Source organism: Danio rerio, chromosome 8, assembly GCF_052040795.2.
Source record: "Danio rerio strain M-AB ecotype USA chromosome 8, GRCz13ab, whole genome shotgun sequence".
Taxonomy (NCBI): Eukaryota; Metazoa; Chordata; class Actinopteri; order Cypriniformes; family Danionidae; genus Danio; species Danio rerio.
In genome coordinates, this window is record NC_141028.1 from 44138333 (window position 1) to 44155678 (window position 17346).

Below are 17346 nucleotides of genomic sequence, written 5' to 3' on the forward strand. Positions count from 1 at the left end.
TTGCTTTAACATGTTTAACAGTGCATGAAATGTTGTCTAAAACAAAAAAGAATGATGCATTTTATGGCTGGATCTGTTTTTATCACTTTCTGAATTGGACGTTGAAAATGAGCTTATCTCAGCCAGCAGAGAGGTCAAATCACAGTAATGCAAACTCAGTCAGAGACATAGATTTTCACTTGCAACTTGCTTTAACATGTTTAACAGTGCATGAAATGTTGTCTAAAACAAAAAAGAATGATGCATTTTATGGCTGGATCTGGTTTTATTACATTCTGAATTGGACGTTGAAAATAAGCTTATCTCAGCCAGCAGAGAGGTCAAATCACAGTAATGCAAACTCAGTCAGAGACATAGATTTTCACTTGCAACTTGCTTTAACATGTTTAACAGTGCATGAAATGTTGTCTAAAACAAAAAAGAATGATGCATTTTATGGCTGGATCTGTTTTTATCACTTTCTGAATTGGACGTTGAAAATGAGCTTATCTCAGCCAGCAGAGAGGTCAAATCACAGTAATGCAAACTCAGTCAGAGACATAGATTTTTACTTGCAACTTGCTTTAACATGTTTAACAGTGCATGAAATGTTGTCTAAAACAAAAAAGAATGATGCATTTTATGGCTGGATCTGTTTTTATCACTTTCTGAATTGGACGTTGAAAATGAGCTTATCTCAGCCAGCAGATAGGTCAAATCACAGTAATGCAAACTCAGTCAGAGACATAGATTTTCACCTGCAACTTGCTTTAACATGTTTAACAGTGCATGAAATGTTGTCTAAAACAAAAAAGAATGATGCATTTTATAGCTGGATCAGGTTTTATTACATTCTGAATTGGACGTTGAAAATGAGCTTATCTCAGCCAGCAGAGAGGTCAAATCACAGTAATGCAAACTCAGTCAGAGACATAGATTTTCACCTGCAACTTGCTTTAACATGTTTAACAGTGCATGAAATGTTGTCTAAAACAAAAAAGAATGATGCATTTTATGGCTGGATCTGTTTTTATCACTTTCTGAATTGGACGTTGAAAATGAGCTTATCTCAGCCAGCAGAGAGGTCAAATCACAGTAATGCAAACTCAGTCAGAGACATAGATTTTCACTTGCAACTTGCTTTAACATGTTTAACAGTGCATGAAATGTTGTCTAAAACAAAAAAGAATTATGCATTTTAAGCTGGATCAGGTTTTATTACATTCTGAATTGGACGTTGAAAATGAGCTTATCTCAGCCAGCAGAGAGGTCAAATCACAGTAATGCAAACTCAGTCAGAGACATAAATTTTCACTTGCAACTTGCTTTAACATGTTTAACAGTGCATGAAATGTTGTCTAAAACAAAAAAGAATGATGCATTTTATAGCTGGATCAGGTTTTATTACATTCTGAATTGGACGTTGAAAATGAGCTTATCTCAGCCAGCAGAGAGGTCAAATCACAGTAATGCAAACTCAGTCAGAGACATAGATTTTCACTTGCAACTTGCTTTAACATGTTTAACAGTGCATGAAATGTTGTCTAAAACAAAAAAGAATGATGCATTTTATAGCTGGATCAGGTTTTATTACATTCTGAATTGGACGTTGAAAATGAGCTTATCTCAGCCAGCAGAGAGGTCAAATCACAGTAATGCAAACTCAGTCAGAGACATAGATTTTCACTTGCAACTTGCTTTAACATGTTTAACAGTGCATGAAATGTTGTCTAAAACAAAAAAGATTGATCCATTTTATGGCTGGATCTGTTTTTATCACTTTCTGAATTGGACGTTGAAAATGAGCTTATCTCAGCCAGCAGAGAGGTCAAATCACAGTAATGCAAACTCAGTCAGAGACATAGATTTTCACTTGCAACTTGCTTTAACATGTTTAACAGTGCATGAAATGTTGTCTTAAACAAAAAAGAATGATGCATTTTATAGCTGGATCAGGTTTTATTACATTCTGAATTGGATGTTGAAAATGAGCTTATCTCAGCCAGCAGAGAGGTCAAATCATAGTAATGCAAACTCAGTCAGAGACATAGATTTTCACTTGCAACTTGCTTTAACATGTTTAACAGTGCATGAAATGTTGTCTAAAACAAAAAAGAATGATGCATTTTATGGCTGGATCTGGTTTTATTACATTCTGACTTGGACGTTGAAAATGAGCTTATCTCAGCCAGCAGAGAGGTCAAATCACAGTAATGCAAACTCAGTCAGAGACATAGATTTTCACTTGCAACTTGCTTTAACATGTTTAACAGTGCATGAAATGTTGTCTAAAACAAAAAAGAATGATGCATTTTAAGCTGGATCAGGTTTTATTACGTTCTGAATTGGACGTTGAAAATGAGCTTATCTCAGCCAGCAGAGAGGTCAAATCACAGTAATGCAAACTCAGTCAGAGACATAGATTTTCACTTGCAACTTGCTTTAACATGTTTAACAGTGCATGAAATGTTGTCTAAAACAAAAAAAGAATGATGCATTTTATGGCTGGATCTGGTTTTATTACATTCTGAATTGGACGTTGAAAATGAGCTTATCTCAGCCAGCAGAGAGGTCAAATCACAGTAATGCAAACTCAGTCAGAGACATAGATTTTCACTTGCAACTTGCTTTAACATGTTGAACAGTGCATGAAATGTTGTCTAAAACAAAAAAGATTGATGCATTTTATAGCTGGATCAGGTTTTATTATATTCTGAATTGGACGTTGAAAATGAGCTTATCTCAGCCAGCAGAGAGGTCAAATCACAGTAATGCAAACTCAGTCAGAGACATAGATTTTCACTTGCAACTTGCTTTAACATGTTTAACAGTGCATGAAATGTTGTCTAAAACAAAAAAGAATGATGCATTTTATGGCTGGATCTGGTTTTATTACATTCTGTATTGGACGTTGAAAATGAGCTTATCTCAGCCAGCAGAGAGGTCAAATCACAGTAATGCAAACTCAGTCAGAGACATAGATTTTCACTTGCAACTTGCTTTAACATGTTTAACAGTGCATGAAATGTTGTCTAAAACAAAAAAGAATGATGCATTTTATGGCTGGATCTGTTTTTATCACTTTCTGAATTGGACGTTGAAAATGAGCTTATCTCAGCCAGCAGAGAGGTCAAATCACAGTAATGCAAACTCACTCAGAGACATAGATTTTCACTTGCAACTTGCTTTAACATGTTTAACAGTGAATGAAATGTTGTCTAAAACAAAAAAGAATGATGCATTTTATGGCTGGATCTGGTTTTATTACATTCTGAATTGGACGTTGAAAATGAGCTTATCTCAGCCAGCAGAGAGGTCAAATCACAGTAATGCAAACTCAGTCAGAGACATAGATTTTCACTTGCAACTTGCTTTAACATGTTTAACAGTGCATGAAATGTTGTCTAAAACAAAAAAGAATGATGCATTTTATGGCTGGATCTTTTTTTATCACTTTCTGAATTGGACGTTGAAAATGAGCTTATCTCAGCCAGCAGAGAGGTCAAATCACAGTAATGCAAACTCAGTCAGAGACATAGATTTTTACTTGCAACTTGCTTTAACATGTTTAACAGTGCATGAAATGTTGTCTAAAACAAAAAAGAATGATGCATTTTATGGCTGGATCTGTTTTTATCACTTTCTGAATTGGACGTTGAAAATGAGCTTATCTCAGCCAGCAGATAGGTCAAATCACAGTAATGCAAACTCAGTCAGAGACATAGATTTTCACCTGCAACTTGCTTTAACATGTTTAACAGTGCATGAAATGTTGTCTAAAACAAAAAAGAATGATGCATTTTATAGCTGGATCAGGTTTTATTACATTCTGAATTGGACGTTGAAAATGAGCTTATCTCAGCCAGCAGAGAGGTCAAATCACAGTAATGCAAACTCAGTCAGAGACATAGATTTTCACCTGCAACTTGCTTTAACATGTTTAACAGTGCATGAAATGTTGTCTAAAACAAAAAAGAATGATGCATTTTATGGCTGGATCTGTTTTTATCACTTTCTGAATTGGACGTTGAAAATGAGCTTATCTCAGCCAGCAGAGAGGTCAAATCACAGTAATGCAAACTCAGTCAGAGACATAGATTTTCACTTGCAACTTGCTTTAACATGTTTAACAGTGCATGAAATGTTGTCTAAAACAAAAATGAATGATGCATTTTATGGCTGGATCTGGTTTTATTACATTCTGAATTGGACGTTGAAAATGAGCTTATCTCAGCCAGCAGAGAGGTCAAATCACAGTAATGCAAACTCACTCAGAGACATAGATTTTCACTTGCAACTTGCTTTAACATGTTTAACAGTGCATGAAATGTTGTCTAAAACAAAAAAGAATGATGCATTTTATGGCTGGATCTGGTTTTATTACATTCTGAATTGGACGTTGAAAATGAGCTTATCTCAGCCAGCAGAGAGGTCAAATCACAGTAATGCAAACTCAGTCAGAGACATAGATTTTCACTTGCAACTTGCTTTAACATGTTTAACAGTGCATGAAATGTTGTCTAAAACAAAAAAGATTGATGCATTTTATAGCTGGATCAGGTTTTATTATATTCTGAATTGGACGTTGAAAATGAGCTTATCTCAGCCAGCAGAGAGGTCAAATCACAGTAATGCAAACTCAGTCAGAGACATAGATTTTCACTTGCAACTTGCTTTAACATGTTTAACAGTGCATGAAATGTTGTCTAAAACAAAAAAGAATGATGCATTTTATGGCTGGATCTGGTTTTATTACATTCTGACTTGGACGTTGAAAATGAGCTTATCTCAGCCAGCAGAGAGGTCAAATCACAGTAATGCAAACTCAGTCAGAGACATAGATTTTCACTTGCAACTTGCTTTAACATGTTTAACAGTGCATGAAATGTTGTCTAAAACAAAAAAGAATGATGCATTTTAAGCTGGATCAGGTTTTATTACATTCTGAATTGGACGTTGAAAATGAGCTTATCTCAGCCAGCAGAGAGGTCAAATCACAGTAATGCAAACTCAGTCAGAGACATAGATTTTCACTTGCAACTTGCTTTAACATGTTTAACAGTGCATGAAATGTTGTCTAAAACAAAAAAGAATGATGCATTTTATGGCTGGATCTGGTTTTATTACATTCTGTATTGGACGTTGAAAATGAGCTTATCTCAGCCAGCAGAGAGGTCAAATCACAGTAATGCAAACTCAGTCAGAGACATAGATTTTCACTTGCAACTTGCTTTAACATGTTTAACAGTGCATGAAATGTTGTCTAAAACAAAAAAGAATGATGCATTTTATGGCTGGATCTGTTTTTATCACTTTCTGAATTGGACGTTGAAAATGAGCTTATCTCAGCCAGCAGAGAGGTCAAATCACAGTAATGCAAACTCACTCAGAGACATAGATTTTCACTTGCAACTTGCTTTAACATGTTTAACAGTGAATGAAATGTTGTCTAAAACAAAAAAGAATGATGCATTTTATGGCTGGATCTGGTTTTATTACATTCTGAATTGGACGTTGAAAATGAGCTTATCTCAGCCAGCAGAGAGGTCAAATCACAGTAATGCAAACTCAGTCAGAGACATAGATTTTCACTTGCAACTTGCTTTAACATGTTTAACAGTGCATGAAATGTTGTCTAAAACAAAAAAGAATGATGCATTTTATGGCTGGATCTGTTTTTATCACTTTCTGAATTGGACGTTGAAAATGAGCTTATCTCAGCCAGCAGAGAGGTCAAATCACAGTAATGCAAACTCAGTCAGAGACATAGATTTTTACTTGCAACTTGCTTTAACATGTTTAACAGTGCATGAAATGTTGTCTAAAACAAAAAAGAATGATGCATTTTATAGCTGGATCAGGTTTTATTACATTCTGAATTGGACGTTGAAAATGAGCTTATCTCAGCCAGCAGAGAGGTCAAATCACAGTAATGCAAACTCAGTCAGAGACATAGATTTTCACTTGCAACTTGCTTTAACATGTTTAACAGTGCATGAAATGTTGTCTAAAACAAAAAAGAATGATGCATTTTATGGCTGGATCTGGTTTTATTACATTCTGAATTGGACGTTGAAAATGAGCTTATCTCAGCCAGCAGAGAGGTCAAATCACAGTAATGCAAACTCAGTCAGAGACATAGATTTTCACTTGCAACTTGCTTTAACATGTTTAACAGTGCATGAAATGTTGTCTAAAACAAAAAAGAATGATGCATTTTATGGCTGGATCTGGTTTTATTACATTCTGAATTGGACGTTGAAAATGAGCTTATCTCAGCCAGCAGAGAGGTCAAATCACAGTAATACAAACTCAGTCAGAGACATAGATTTTCACTTGCAACTTGCTTTAACATGTTTAACAGTGCATGAAATGTTGTCTAAAACAAAAAAGAATGATGCATTTTATAGCTGGATCAGGTTTTATTATATTCTGAATTGGACGTTGAAAATGAGCTTATCTCAGCCAGCAGAGAGGTCAAATCACAGTAATGCAAACTCAGTCAGAGACATAGATTTTCACTTGCAACTTGCTTTAACATGTTTAACAGTGCATGAAATGTTGTCTAAAACAAAAAAGAATGATGCATTTTATGGCTGGATCTGGTTTTATTACATTCTGTATTGGACGTTGAAAATGAGCTTATCTCAGCCAGCAGAGAGGTCAAATCACAGTAATGCAAACTCAGTCAGAGACATAGATTTTCACTTGCAACTTGCTTTAACATGTTTAACAGTGCATGAAATGTTGTCTAAAACAAAAAAGAATGATGCATTTTATGGCTGGATCTGTTTTTATCACTTTCTGAATTGGACGTTGAAAATGAGCTTATCTCAGCCAGCAGAGAGGTCAAATCACAGTAATGCAAACTCACTCAGAGACATAGATTTTCACTTGCAACTTGCTTTAACATGTTTAACAGTGAATGAAATGTTGTCTAAAACAAAAAAGAATGATGCATTTTATGGCTGGATCTGGTTTTATTACATTCTGAATTGGACGTTGAAAATGAGCTTATCTCAGCCAGCAGAGAGGTCAAATCACAGTAATGCAAACTCAGTCAGAGACATAGATTTTCACTTGCAACTTGCTTTAACATGTTTAACAGTGCATGAAATGTTGTCTAAAACAAAAAAGAATGATGCATTTTATGGCTGGATCTGTTTTTATCACTTTCTGAATTGGACGTTGAAAATGAGCTTATCTCAGCCAGCAGAGAGGTCAAATCACAGTAATGCAAACTCAGTCAGAGACATAGATTTTTACTTGCAACTTGCTTTAACATGTTTAACAGTGCATGAAATGTTGTCTAAAACAAAAAAGAATGATGCATTTTATGGCTGGATCTGTTTTTATCACTTTCTGAATTGGACGTTGAAAATGAGCTTATCTCAGCCAGCAGATAGGTCAAATCACAGTAATGCAAACTCAGTCAGAGACATAGATTTTCACCTGCAACTTGCTTTAACATGTTTAACAGTGCATGAAATGTTGTCTAAAACAAAAAAGAATGATGCATTTTATAGCTGGATCAGGTTTTATTACATTCTGAATTGGACGTTGAAAATGAGCTTATCTCAGCCAGCAGAGAGGTCAAATCACAGTAATGCAAACTCAGTCAGAGACATAGATTTTCACCTGCAACTTGCTTTAACATGTTTAACAGTGCATGAAATGTTGTCTAAAACAAAAAAGAATGATGCATTTTATGGCTGGATCTGTTTTTATCACTTTCTGAATTGGACGTTGAAAATGAGCTTATCTCAGCCAGCAGAGAGGTCAAATCACAGTAATGCAAACTCAGTCAGAGACATAGATTTTCACTTGCAACTTGCTTTAACATGTTTAACAGTGCATGAAATGTTGTCTAAAACAAAAATGAATGATGCATTTTATGGCTGGATCTGGTTTTATTACATTCTGAATTGGACGTTGAAAATGAGCTTATCTCAGCCAGCAGAGAGGTCAAATCACAGTAATGCAAACTCACTCAGAGACATAGATTTTCACTTGCAACTTGCTTTAACATGTTTAACAGTGCATGAAATGTTGTCTAAAACAAAAAAGAATGATGCATTTTATGGCTGGATCTGGTTTTATTACATTCTGAATTGGACGTTGAAAATGAGCTTATCTCAGCCAGCAGAGAGGTCAAATCACAGTAATGCAAACTCAGTCAGAGACATAGATTTTCACTTGCAACTTGCTTTAACATGTTTAACAGTGCATGAAATGTTGTCTAAAACAAAAAAGATTGATGCATTTTATAGCTGGATCAGGTTTTATTATATTCTGAATTGGACGTTGAAAATGAGCTTATCTCAGCCAGCAGAGAGGTCAAATCACAGTAATGCAAACTCAGTCAGAGACATAGATTTTCACTTGCAACTTGCTTTAACATGTTTAACAGTGCATGAAATGTTGTCTAAAACAAAAAAGAATGATGCATTTTATGGCTGGATCTGGTTTTATTACATTCTGACTTGGACGTTGAAAATGAGCTTATCTCAGCCAGCAGAGAGGTCAAATCACAGTAATGCAAACTCAGTCAGAGACATAGATTTTCACTTGCAACTTGCTTTAACATGTTTAACAGTGCATGAAATGTTGTCTAAAACAAAAAAGAATGATGCATTTTAAGCTGGATCAGGTTTTATTACATTCTGAATTGGACGTTGAAAATGAGCTTATCTCAGCCAGCAGAGAGGTCAAATCACAGTAATGCAAACTCAGTCAGAGACATAGATTTTCACTTGCAACTTGCTTTAACATGTTTAACAGTGCATGAAATGTTGTCTAAAACAAAAAAGAATGATGCATTTTATGGCTGGATCTGGTTTTATTACATTCTGTATTGGACGTTGAAAATGAGCTTATCTCAGCCAGCAGAGAGGTCAAATCACAGTAATGCAAACTCAGTCAGAGACATAGATTTTCACTTGCAACTTGCTTTAACATGTTTAACAGTGCATGAAATGTTGTCTAAAACAAAAAAGAATGATGCATTTTATGGCTGGATCTGTTTTTATCACTTTCTGAATTGGACGTTGAAAATGAGCTTATCTCAGCCAGCAGAGAGGTCAAATCACAGTAATGCAAACTCACTCAGAGACATAGATTTTCACTTGCAACTTGCTTTAACATGTTTAACAGTGAATGAAATGTTGTCTAAAACAAAAAAGAATGATGCATTTTATGGCTGGATCTGGTTTTATTACATTCTGAATTGGACGTTGAAAATGAGCTTATCTCAGCCAGCAGAGAGGTCAAATCACAGTAATGCAAACTCAGTCAGAGACATAGATTTTCACTTGCAACTTGCTTTAACATGTTTAACAGTGCATGAAATGTTGTCTAAAACAAAAAAGAATGATGCATTTTATGGCTGGATCTGTTTTTATCACTTTCTGAATTGGACGTTGAAAATGAGCTTATCTCAGCCAGCAGAGAGGTCAAATCACAGTAATGCAAACTCAGTCAGAGACATAGATTTTTACTTGCAACTTGCTTTAACATGTTTAACAGTGCATGAAATGTTGTCTAAAACAAAAAAGAATGATGCATTTTATAGCTGGATCAGGTTTTATTACATTCTGAATTGGACGTTGAAAATGAGCTTATCTCAGCCAGCAGAGAGGTCAAATCACAGTAATGCAAACTCAGTCAGAGACATAGATTTTCACTTGCAACTTGCTTTAACATGTTTAACAGTGCATGAAATGTTGTCTAAAACAAAAAAGAATGATGCATTTTATGGCTGGATCTGGTTTTATTACATTCTGAATTGGACGTTGAAAATGAGCTTATCTCAGCCAGCAGAGAGGTCAAATCACAGTAATGCAAACTCAGTCAGAGACATAGATTTTCACTTGCAACTTGCTTTAACATGTTTAACAGTGCATGAAATGTTGTCTAAAACAAAAAAGAATGATGCATTTTATGGCTGGATCTGGTTTTATTACATTCTGAATTGGACGTTGAAAATGAGCTTATCTCAGCCAGCAGAGAGGTCAAATCACAGTAATACAAACTCAGTCAGAGACATAGATTTTCACTTGCAACTTGCTTTAACATGTTTAACAGTGCATGAAATGTTGTCTAAAACAAAAAAGAATGATGCATTTTATAGCTGGATCAGGTTTTATTATATTCTGAATTGGACGTTGAAAATGAGCTTATCTCAGCCAGCAGAGAGGTCAAATCACAGTAATGCAAACTCAGTCAGAGACATAGATTTTCACTTGCAACTTGCTTTAACATGTTTAACAGTGCATGAAATGTTGTCTAAAACAAAAAAGAATGATGCATTTTAAGCTGGATCAGGTTTTATTACATTCTGATTTGGACGTTGAAAATGAGCTTATCTCAGCCAGCAGAGAGGTCAAATCACAGTAATGCAAACTCAGTCAGAGACATAGATTTTCACTTGCAACTTGCTTTAACATGTTTAACAGTGCATGAAATGTTGTCTAAAACAAAAAAGAATAATCCATTTTATGGCTGGATCTGTTTTTATCACTTTCTGAATTGGACGTTGAAAATGAGCTTATCTCAGCCAGCAGAGAGGTCAAATCACAGTAATGCAAACTCAGTCAGAGACATAGATTTTCACTTGCAACTTGCTTTAACATGTTTAACAGTGCATGAAATGTTGTCTAAAACAAAAAAGAATGATGCATTTTATGGCTGGATCAGGTTTTATTACATTCTGAATTGGACGTTGAAAATGAGCTTATCTCAGCCAGCAGAGAGGTCAAATCACAGTAATGCAAACTCAGTCAGAGACATAGATTTTCACTTGCAACTTGCTTTAACATGTTTAACAGTGCATGAAATGTTGTCTAAAACAAAAAAGAATGATGCATTTTATGGCTGGATCTGGTTTTATTACATTCTGAATTGGACGTTGAAAATGAGCTTATCTCAGCCAGCAGAGAGGTCAAATCACAGTAATGCAAACTCAGTCAGAGACATAGATTTTCACTTGCAACTTGCTTTAACATGTTTAACAGTGCATGAAATGTTGTCTAAAACAAAAAAGAATGATGCATTTTATAGCTGGATCAGCTTTTATTACATTCTGAATTGGACGTTGAAAATGAGCTTATCTCAGCCAGCAGAGAGGTCAAATCACAGTAATGCAAACTCAGTCAGAGACATAGATTTTCACTTGCAACTTGCTTTAACATGTTTAACAGTGCATGAAATGTTGTCTAAAACAAAAAAAGAATGATGCATTTTATGGCTGGATCTGTTTTTATCACTTTCTGAATTGGACGTTGAAAATGAGCTTATCTCAGCCAGCAGAGAGGTCAAATCACAGTAATGCAAACTCAGTCAGAGACATAGATTTTCACTTGCAACTTGCTTTAACATGTTTAAGAGTGCATGAAATGTTGTCTAAAACAAAAAAGAATGATGCATTTTATGGCTGGATCTGGTTTTATTACATTTTGAATTGGACGTTGAAAATGAGCTTATCTCAGCCAGCAGAGAGGTCAAATCACAGTAATGCAAACTCAGTCAGAGACATAGATTTTCACTTGCAACTTGCTTTAACATGTTTAACAGTGCATGAAATGTTGTCTAAAACAAAAAAGATTGATGCATTTTATGCCTGGATCTGGTTTTATTACATTCTGAATTGGACGTTGAAAATGAGCTTATCTCAGCCAGCAGAGAGGTCAAATCACAGTAATGCAAACTCAGTCAGAGACATAGATTTTCACTTGCAACTTGCTTTAACATGTTTAAGAGTGCATGAAATGTTGTCTAAAACAAAAAAGAATGATGCATTTTATGGCTGGATCTGGTTTTATTACATTCTGAATTGGACGTTGAAAATGAGCTTATCTCAGCCAGCAGAGAGGTCAAATCACAGTAATGCAAACTCAGTCAGAGACATAGATTTTCACTTGCAACTTGCTTTAACATGTTTAACAGTGCATGAAATGTTGTCTAAAACAAAAAAGATTGATGCATTTTATGCCTGGATCTGGTTTTATTACATTCTGAATTGGACGTTGAAAATGAGCTTATCTCAGCCAGCAGAGAGGTCAAATCACAGTAATGCAAACTCAGTCAGAGACATAGATTTTCACTTGCAACTTGCTTTAACATGTTTAACAGTGCATGAAATGTTGTCTAAAACAAAAAAGAATGATGCATTTTATAGCTGGATCAGGTTTTATTACATTCTGAATTGGACGTTGAAAATGAGCTTATCTCAGCCAGCAGAGAGGTCAAATCACAGTAATGCAAACTCAGTCAGAGACATAGATTTTCACTTGCATCTTGCTTTAACATGTTTAACAGTGCATGAAATGTTGTCTAAAACAAAAAAGAATGATGCATTTTATGGCTGGATCTGTTTTTATCACTTTTTGAATTGGACGTTGAAAATGAGCTTATCTCAGCCAGCAGAGAGGTCAAATCACAGTAATGCAAACTCAGTCAGAGACATAGATTTTCACTTGCAACTTGCTTTAACATGTTTAACAGTGCATGAAATGTTGTCTAAAACAAAAAAGAATGATGCATTTTATGGCTGGATCTGTTTTTATCACTTTCTGAATTGGACGTTGAAAATGAGCTTATCTCAGCCAGCAGATAGGTCAAATCACAGTAATGCAAACTCAGTCAGAGACATAGATTTTCACTTGCAACTTGCTTTAACATGTTTAACAGTGCATGAAATGTTGTCTAAAACAAAAAAGAATGATGCATTTTATAGCTGGATCAGGTTTTATTACATTCTGAATTGGACGTTGAAAATGAGCTTATCTCAGCCAGCAGAGAGGTCAAATCACAGTAATGCAAACTCAGTCAGAGACATAGATTTTCACTTGCAACTTGCTTTAACATGTTTAACAGTGCATGAAATGTTGTCTAAAACAAAAAAGAATGATGCATTTTATGGCTGGATCTGGTTTTATTACATTCTGAATTGGACGTTGAAAATGAGCTTATCTCAGCCAGCAGAGAGGTCAAATCACAGTAATGCAAACTCAGTCAGAGACATAGATTTTCACTTGCAACTTGCTTTAACATGTTTAACAGTGCATGAAATGTTGTCTAAAACAAAAAAGAATGATGCATTTTATGGCTGGATCTGGTTTTATTACATTCTGAATTGGACGTTGAAAATGAGCTTATCTCAGCCAGCAGAGAGGTCAAATCACAGTAATACAAACTCAGTCAGAGACATAGATTTTCACTTGCAACTTGCTTTAACATGTTTAACAGTGCATGAAATGTTGTCTAAAACAAAAAAGAATGATGCATTTTATAGCTGGATCAGGTTTTATTATATTCTGAATTGGACGTTGAAAATGAGCTTATCTCAGCCAGCAGAGAGGTCAAATCACAGTAATGCAAACTCAGTCAGAGACATAGATTTTCACTTGCAACTTGCTTTAACATGTTTAACAGTGCATGAAATGTTGTCTAAAACAAAAAAGAATGATGCATTTTAAGCTGGATCAGGTTTTATTACATTCTGAATTGGACGTTGAAAATGAGCTTATCTCAGCCAGCAGAGAGGTCAAATCACAGTAATGCAAACTCAGTCAGAGACATAGATTTTCACTTGCAACTTGCTTTAACATGTTTAACAGTGCATGAAATGTTGTCTAAAACAAAAAAGAATAATCCATTTTATGGCTGGATCTGTTTTTATCACTTTCTGAATTGGACGTTGAAAATGAGCTTATCTCAGCCAGCAGAGAGGTCAAATCACAGTAATGCAAACTCAGTCAGAGACATAGATTTTCACTTGCAACTTGCTTTAACATGTTTAACAGTGCATGAAATGTTGTCTAAAACAAAAAAGAATGATGCATTTTATGGCTGGATCAGGTTTTATTACATTCTGAATTGGACGTTGAAAATGAGCTTATCTCAGCCAGCAGAGAGGTCAAATCACAGTAATGCAAACTCAGTCAGAGACATAGATTTTCACTTGCAACTTGCTTTAACATGTTTAACAGTGCATGAAATGTTGTCTAAAACAAAAAAGAATGATGCATTTTATGGCTGGATCTGGTTTTATTACATTCTGAATTGGACGTTGAAAATGAGCTTATCTCAGCCAGCAGAGAGGTCAAATCACAGTAATGCAAACTCAGTCAGAGACATAGATTTTCACTTGCAACTTGCTTTAACATGTTTAACAGTGCATGAAATGTTGTCTAAAACAAAAAAGAATGATGCATTTTATAGCTGGATCAGCTTTTATTACATTCTGAATTGGACGTTGAAAATGAGCTTATCTCAGCCAGCAGAGAGGTCAAATCACAGTAATGCAAACTCAGTCAGAGACATAGATTTTCACTTGCAACTTGCTTTAACATGTTTAACAGTGCATGAAATGTTGTCTAAAACAAAAAAAGAATGATGCATTTTATGGCTGGATCTGTTTTTATCACTTTCTGAATTGGACGTTGAAAATGAGCTTATCTCAGCCAGCAGAGAGGTCAAATCACAGTAATGCAAACTCAGTCAGAGACATAGATTTTCACTTGCAACTTGCTTTAACATGTTTAAGAGTGCATGAAATGTTGTCTAAAACAAAAAAGAATGATGCATTTTATGGCTGGATCTGGTTTTATTACATTCTGAATTGGACGTTGAAAATGAGCTTATCTCAGCCAGCAGAGAGGTCAAATCACAGTAATGCAAACTCAGTCAGAGACATAGATTTTCACTTGCAACTTGCTTTAACATGTTTAACAGTGCATGAAATGTTGTCTAAAACAAAAAAGATTGATGCATTTTATGCCTGGATCTGGTTTTATTACATTCTGAATTGGACGTTGAAAATGAGCTTATCTCAGCCAGCAGAGAGGTCAAATCACAGTAATGCAAACTCAGTCAGAGACATAGATTTTCACTTGCAACTTGCTTTAACATGTTTAACAGTGCATGAAATGTTGTCTAAAACAAAAAAGAATGATGCATTTTATAGCTGGATCAGGTTTTATTACATTCTGAATTGGACGTTGAAAATGAGCTTATCTCAGCCAGCAGAGAGGTCAAATCACAGTAATGCAAACTCAGTCAGAGACATAGATTTTCACTTGCAACTTGCTTTAACATGTTTAACAGTGCATGAAATGTTGTCTAAAACAAAAAAGAATGATGCATTTTATGGCTGGATCAGTTTTATCACTTTTTGAATTGGACGTTGAAAATGAGCTTATCTCAGCCAGCAGAGAGGTCAAATCACAGTAATGCAAACTCAGTCAGAGACATAGATTTTCACTTGCAACTTGCTTTAACATGTTTAACAGTGCATGAAATGTTGTCTAAAACAAAAAAGAATGATGCATTTTATAGCTGGATCAGGTTTCATTACATTCTGAATTGGACGTTGAAAATGAGCTTATCTCAGCCAGCAGAGAGGTCAAATCACAGTAATGCAAACTCAGTCAGAGACATAGATTTTCACTTGCAACTTGCTTTAACATGTTAAACAGTGCATGAAATGTTGTCTAAAACAAAATAGAATGATGCATTTTATGGCTGGATCTGTTTTTATCACTTTCTGAATTGGACGTTGAAAATGAGCTTATCTCAGCCAGCAGATAGGTCAAATCACAGTAATGCAAACTCAGTCAGAGACATAGATTTTCACTTGCAACTTGCTTTAACATGTTTAACAGTGCATGAAATGTTGTCTAAAACAAAAAAGAATGATGCATTTTATGGCTGGATCTGGTTTTATTACATTCTGAATTGGACGTTGAAAATGAGCTTATCTCAGCCAGCAGAGAGGTCAAATCACAGTAATGCAAACTCAGTCAGAGACATAGATTTTCACTTGCAACTTGCTTTAACATGTTTAACAGTGCATGAAATGTTGTCTAAAACAAAAAAGAATGATGCATTTTATAGCTGGATCTGGTTTTATTACATTCTGAATTGGACGTTGAAAATGAGCTTATCTCAGCCAGCAGAGAGGTCAAATCACAGTAATGCAAACTCAGTCAGAGACATAGATTTTCACTTGCAACTTGCTTTAACATGTTTAACAGTGCATGAAATGTTGTCTAAAACAAAAAAGAATGATGCATTTTATAGCTGGATCAGGTTTTATTATATTCTGAATTGGACGTTGAAAATGAGCTTATCTCAGCCAGCAGAGAGGTCAAATCACAGTAATGCAAACTCAGTCAGAGACATAGATTTTCACTTGCAACTTGCTTTAACATGTTTAACAGTGCATGAAATGTTGTCTAAAACAGAAAAGAATGATGCATTTTAAGCTGGATCAGGTTTTATTACATTCTGAATTGGACGTTGAAAATGAGCTTATCTCAGCCAGCAGAGAGGTCAAATCACAGTAATGCAAACTCAGTCAGAGACATAGATTTTCACTTGCAACTTGCTTTAACATGTTTAACAGTGCATGAAATGTTGTCTAAAACAAAAAAGAATAATCCATTTTATGGCTGGATCTGTTTTTATCACTTTCTGAATTGGAAGTTGAAAATGAGCTTATCTCAGCCAGCAGAGAGGTCAAATCACAGTAATGCAAACTCAGTCAGAGACATAGATTTTCACTTGCAACTTGCTTTAACATGTTTAACAGTGCATGAAATGTTGTCTAAAACAAAAAAGAATGATGCATTTTATGGCTGGATCATGTTTTATTACATTCTGAATTGGACGTTGAAAATGAGCTTATCTCAGCCAGCAGAGAGGTCAAATCACAGTAATGCAAACTCAGTCAGAGACATAGATTTTCACTTGCAACTTGCTTTAACATGTTTAACAGTGCATGAAATGTTGTCTAAAACAAAAAAGAATGATGCATTTTATGGCTGGATCTGGTTTTATTACATTCTGAATTGGACGTTGAAAATGAGCTTATCTCAGCCAGCAGAGAGGTCAAATCACAGTAATGCAAACTCAGTCAGAGACATAGATTTTCACTTGCAACTTGCTTTAACATGTTTAACAGTGCATGAAATGTTGTCTAAAACAAAAAAGAATGATGCATTTTATAGCTGGATCAGCTTTTATTACATTCTGAATTGGACGTTGAAAATGAGCTTATCTCAGCCAGCAGAGAGGTCAAATCACAGTAATGCAAACTCAGTCAGAGACATAGATTTTCACTTGCAACTTGCTTTAACATGTTTAACAGTGCATGAAATGTTGTCTAAAACAAAAAAAGAATGATGCATTTTATGGCTGGATCTGTTTTTATCACTTTCTGAATTGGACGTTGAAAATGAGCTTATCTCAGCCAGCAGAGAGGTCAAATCACAGTAATGCAAACTCAGTCAGAGACATAGATTTTCACTTGCAACTTGCTTTAACATGTTTAAGAGTGCATGAAATGTTGTCTAAAACAAAAAAGAA